At 36.7% G+C, this 6,098-nt stretch overlaps 1 pseudogene; it reads left to right on the top strand.

The window, feature by feature from the left end:
• The first annotated feature begins 472 nt into the window (after window positions 1-472).
• Window positions 473-2,183, top strand: LOC103289623 (tigger transposable element-derived protein 1-like; annotated as a pseudogene).
• Window positions 2,184-6,098: the final 3,915 nt, after the last annotated feature.

The following is a 6,098-nucleotide window of genomic DNA, read 5'->3' as shown; positions in this document are numbered from 1 at the left end:
TTATATTTGTTATGGAGATCTATGATTCATGATCTTTGATGTTATTACTATAATTGTTTTAGAGTGCCATGAACTACATCCATATGACATCAAAGTTAATCAATAAATATGTGTGTTCTAACTGCTCCACTGCTGGTTGTTCCTCCATCTGTCTCCCTCTCCTTAGGCCTCCCTATTCCCTGAGAAACTGGAATATTAACATTAGGCCAATTGCCTGGCTGGTGTGGCTCAGTATTTGAGCTTCAACCCATGAACCAAGAGGCCTCTGGTTCGATTTCCAATTCCCAGTCAGGGCATATGCCTGGGTTGCAGGCTTGATCCCTAGTATGGGGTGTGCAGGAGGCAGCCAATCAATGATGTTTCTTTCTCATTGATGTTTCTATCTCTCTATCCCTCTCCCTTCCTCTCTCTGTCTAAAAATCAATAAAAACATACTTTAAAAAATTAGGCCAATTAAAAACCCTCTATAATCTCTAAGTGTTCAAGTGAAAGGAAGAGTCTCACATCTCTTTAAAACAAAAGCTAGAAATGATTAAGCTTAGTGAGGAAGGCATGTCAGAAGGTGAGACAGCCTGAAAACTAGGTTTCTTATACCAAACAGTTAGCCAAGTTGTAAATGCAAATAAAAGTTCTTGAGGAAATTAAAAGTACTACTCCAGTGAACACATGAATGATAAGAAAGCAAAACAGCCTTATTGCTGATATGGAGTGATTTTTAGTGGCCTGGATAGAAGATCACATCAACTACAATATTCCTTTGAGTCAAAGCCTAATTCAGAGCAAGACCCTAACTCTCCTTAATTCTCTGAAGACTGAGAGAGGTGAGGAAGCTGAAGAAGAAAAGTTGGAAGCTAGCAGAGATCAGTTTGTGAGGTTAAGGAAAGAAGCCATCTCCATAGCATAAAAGTGCAAGGTGAAGCAAGTGCTGATAGAAAATTTGCAGCAAGTTACCCAGATCTAGCCAGAATAACTAATGAAGGTGGCGACACTAAACAACAGATTTTCAATGTAGACAAAAAAAAAAGCCTTACATAAGAAGAAGATGCCATCTATGACTTTCATAGCTAGAGAGAAGTCAATTCCTGGCTTCAAAGGACAGGCTAATTCTCTTGTTGGAGGTTAATGCAGTTGGTGACTTTAAGTTGAAGCCAATGCTCATTTGCCATTCTGAAAATCCTAGGGCTCTTTGGAATTATGCTAAGTCTACCCTGGCTGTGCTCTATAAATGGAACAACACAGCCTGTATGACAGCACACCTGTTTACAACAAGGTTTACTGAATATTTTAAGCCCACTGTTAAGACCTACTGCTCAGAACAAAAACAAAACACCAAAAGTGGATTCCTTTCAAAATATTGACAACATACCTGGTCACCCCAGAGCTCTGTTGGAGATATACAATGAGATTAATGTTTTCATGCCTGTTAACACAACATCCATTCTGCAGCCCATGGATCAAGGAGCAATTCCCACTTTCAAGTCTTATTATTTAAGAAATACATTTCATAAGGCTATAGTTGTCATTGACAGTGATTCTTCTGATGGATCTGGGCAAAGAACTGAAAACCTCCAGAAAGAATTCACCCATTCTAGTTGTCATCAAGAACATTAATGATTCATGGGAAGAGGACAAAATATCAACATTAACAGGAGTTTGGATAAAGTTGATTTCAATCCTCATGGATGACTTTGAAACTTCAGTGGAGAAAGTAACTGCAAATTTGGTAGAAATAGCAAGAGAACTATATTTAGTAGTGGATCCTGAAGATGTGACTTACTTGCTGCAATCTCATGATAAAACTATCATGGATGAGCAGTTGTTCTTTACAGAGGAGCAAAGAAAGTGGTTTCTTGAGATGGGATTTACTCCTGGTAAAGATGCTGTGAAAACAGTTGAAATGACAACAAAGGATTTAGAAAATTAAATGAACTTAGCTGATAAAGTAGCTGCAGGGTCTGAGAGGACTGACTCCAATTTTACAGCAAGTTCTACTGTGAATAAAATGCTATCAAACAGCATTGCATGATACAGAGAAATTGTTTGTGAAAGGAAGAGTCAATTGATGTGTCAAACTTCAATGTTGTCATATTTTAAGAAATTGCCACAGCCACCAACCTTCAGCAACCACCCTGATCAGTCAGTAGCAAGACCCTCCACCAGCAAAAAAGTTAATGACTTGTTGAAGTTTCAGATGATGATTAGTGGGTGGGGTTTTTTTTGTTGTTGTTTTTTACCAATAAAACATTTTTAATTACAGTATGTACATTGCTTTTTAGACATAATGATGCCGCACATTTAACCGACTACAGTGCAGTGTAAACATAACTCTTATATGCACTGGGAAACAAAAAAAAAATGTGACTTGCTTTACTACAATATTCCCTTTATTACAGTAGTCTGGAACCAAACCCACAATATTTCTGAGGTATGCCTGTATACTTACTGCTTCTCATATGTATTAACCTAACTTAGTTCTCATAAAAAAACTGAAAAATAAATCATTTTTATTTTGTTCACTTTATGCATAAGAAAAATGAGTCTTACAGAAAGTAAGCAATTTGCCTAGGGACTTTTGGCTAGAAAGTGACAGAGAAGAGATTTAAAGCAAAGTCTATCTGATTGCTAGTCAAAGTTCTAATCACTACACTAATGTACTCCTAGTTTTGCTAGAACCTAATAGAAATATCTTAGCCTTGCTTTGTATGTTCCTAAGAATTAAGAATACAATTATGGAACAATCCTACATAATAAAAAGGCCAGCAACCATAATCGCGTAACGACCAGAGTGACTGACTGACCAGTCGCTATGGGGCGCACTGACCACCTCTCGGTCCCTTCCCCCAGCCCACAGACTCTGATCACTGGATGGCAAACAGGTAACCATGGGGAACCGGGGTGGGTGTCGGCGGCGGGGCAGGACTGGGACTGGCGGTGGGTGGAATGGCCGACCTCTTGGACCCTCCCCCTGGCCTGGTCTGCAGGCTCCGATAGATTGCCAGATTGCAAACAAGGAACTGGTGTGGCTGTCAGCCGCAGGGCTGGTGAACTGGCAGAAGATGGCCCTGATTGCAGGCTAGGCCTAGGGACCCTACCCGTGCATGATTTTGTGCGCTGGGCCTCTACTATATTATAATTCTAAGGAGTCTATATTATTTCTCCACTTTTGTTAAAAATCACCAAAAAATTTAAAAGGCCATCTGATGTAAGATTGTGAGACACCTAACTGTAGAACTAATGTCCTTGATTAAAATTATGACTTTTTATACTTAAAAATTCTCTGCTCAATGATACAGTTTAATATTAAATATATTTGTTACAAATCTCAATCTCATATCTGTTTACACACATATCTATTCACACACACAAGTATAGTTCCAAAAATAGCCCAAAGGTCTCCTCACGGAATTGCTGGGAGCCTCTTTCTGGCTAATTGAATGGGCAGAGTTCAGCCTGGGAGCTTTCAAAGGCTGAGGACAACATGCACCTAAATGTTTCATTGAGGCTAAAGTCTTTGGAATACGAGTGGTGGTTTTCTCTAAATGGAAATTCTCAGCAGGTCAGTTGTTAGAAGCCAGAGGAAGTTGGAAGAACCTAAGTGAAATGAAAAGCAGTATTTGGAAATGAGGAGCTGGAACCTGGGACTCTACTGTTACAAGAATTAGTGTTCTTTTCACTTGTCTGAAGGAAAGGTCAACAATTTCTTAATCTGAGTAATTATCAATAAAGGAAAGCTTTTGAGAAATGTGCCCATTTCTCTGCCCTCATGACATAATCACTTTCCACAGGCTCTAGCTTCAAATCATCACATTGGAGATTAGGATTTCAAAATTTGAACTTTAGGGGGATACAATATTCAGTCTATAGCAGTCCCTAAGCCTTCTAGCACTGCATTGTCTGGGAAGGCAAGAGAGAATATCCATCAAAGGTTTAGGCAGAGGACATGTCTGTTCCTCTGTTCTGGGCAGTGCTCTGAGGAGGATGAAGTCACATGGGATAGGGAGTGAGGTTACCACCCGATAAGGTGTTACTGAGTAACTCTGAAAATTGGTAAGGGCTATTCTTGTGTCTGGGAGTAATATTAAAACCCTAAATCTCTACTTTCACAGAAATATAAACAGATAAGTTGAATGATCCAAGTCTCTGTTAATTAAAATAACTTAATATTAATATCTTGATCATTTGTCCCAAGATACTAATGCTGATATAAGACTTCAAGTTCCTTGCAAGATTATTCAAAACAGTGATGGAAAATGCATGGAATTAGATAATGGTGATAATGAATATACCACAAGTATACACTTTAAAATAATTAAAATGGTGAATTTTACATAAGTGAATTTTATCTTGAAAAAAAGTTCCCTCAAAATATTTTCAGAATTCCTAAAACTATATTTCACAAATGCCTACAAAACCAGTCCAAGACTCCTACTCACTTCTGGCTCCTACTACATGCCACTGCTTTTAAATTTTTTTTTAAAAAAGTATATATATAGTAAAATATTTTAAACATGCAGAAAAATGCACAGAATACAATATCCACAATTCAAAATCATATCACCACCAAGAATCAACAAATATTAACAATTTGCCATATTCAGACTTTCACGAGATTTTTTTCATTATAAATGAAATGTAACACACAGTTAAAGACTTTTTCCATCTCATTTGTCTCTCTCTCCAAGGACAACTCTTCAGAAGCTGTTTTGCTTCCTTTCTGTTAACACATTTAACAATATTTATCACTCATATTTTTTCATATATTGTACACAATATTATTTCACAAGTTTAAATGATAAATAAATGATATCTTATAGTACACAAAATTTTATTCCATACTGTTTTCAAGATTTTTATTGAAACATGTAAATGTGTTTAATTCACTTTAACTACTGTGTACTATTCTATCATATGTGTATACTACAATTATTTCTCCATCCCTTATTGATGGACATGTAGAGTGTTTCCTGATATTTGTTGTTTCAAACAAGATAGCACTCATCATCATTGTTCATATCACCATATACATATTTCTATGAGTTTCTCAAATATATATATATATGAAATAAAATTTATATATTACCAAACTCCTCTCCAAAGAGGTTGCTATTTTCTCACATCCCCCCCCTACATTTGCACTCATTTTGTTTCCCACATGGATAAGAAATAGCATACATTTCATTAATTATTAGTGAGTTCAGCCATTTTTTTTCTTAAGGTCTTTAGCCATTTGTGTTTCTTGATCTGCAAATTTATAGTTCATAACTTTTGCCAGTTTTCTGTCTGTTGTTTGTCTCTCTTATGAATTTGTGAAAGTTCTTTATATAGCCTGAATTCCACTTCTCTATTAATTATACATCTCTAAGTTTGAAATTATAATAAAAAGATTAAATGTACATAATCAAGTTTATCAATCTCTATCGTTTCAACCTTTGCATCTGTTTGAAATTCTTTCCTACTTTGTCACAAAGACACTATTCTATATTTTATTAAGAACTTTACTTTTTTGCTTTTAACATTTAGGCATTTGTTCCTCGCGCTATTTTTTTTTTTTTTTTGGCAATTGACATAGTGTTTTTCTCATGTAAATAGACAATTTTCAGAGCAAGTGTTACAAAATAGTGCATATTTTTTTCAATTTAACATGTCATTTTTCACATACACCAAGTTCTGTTTCTGCATTCTTTTTCTGCTTCATGTATCTATTCATTTATCCTGAAGTCAGTACTACATTATCTTAAGTACTATAGCTTTATTATAAATAGGTTTTGATATCTGAAAGAGAAAGTCCTCAGTCATGGGTTGGATTCCCAAGGGAGAAGAAAACCCTGAGACAGACATGAGCATGCATGGAGGTTCATTGAGGATTCCTCTTGGGATTAAAATATGTGGAAGAGAAAAGAAGGACGTGGAAGTGGGCAGACGGAGAAGTTGAGCTGTGATGCAGTCCCTGTGAAGGTCAAAGCCAACCTCACTGGGACCTCTGGAGCTGAGATCACCTTTCAGAATTGTCCCAAAAGGGGATTAAGGGCTGGGCCTTAAACCCCAACACTGATCAGTAAACTACTCTGGACAAGGGACATGGTCTTGGGTTGGATGGC

The sequence above is a fragment of the Eptesicus fuscus genome, chromosome 17, assembly GCF_027574615.1.
Source record: "Eptesicus fuscus isolate TK198812 chromosome 17, DD_ASM_mEF_20220401, whole genome shotgun sequence".
In the NCBI taxonomy this organism is placed as follows: Eukaryota; Metazoa; Chordata; class Mammalia; order Chiroptera; family Vespertilionidae; genus Eptesicus; species Eptesicus fuscus.
This window is presented reverse-complemented; position numbering and strand designations above follow the sequence as displayed.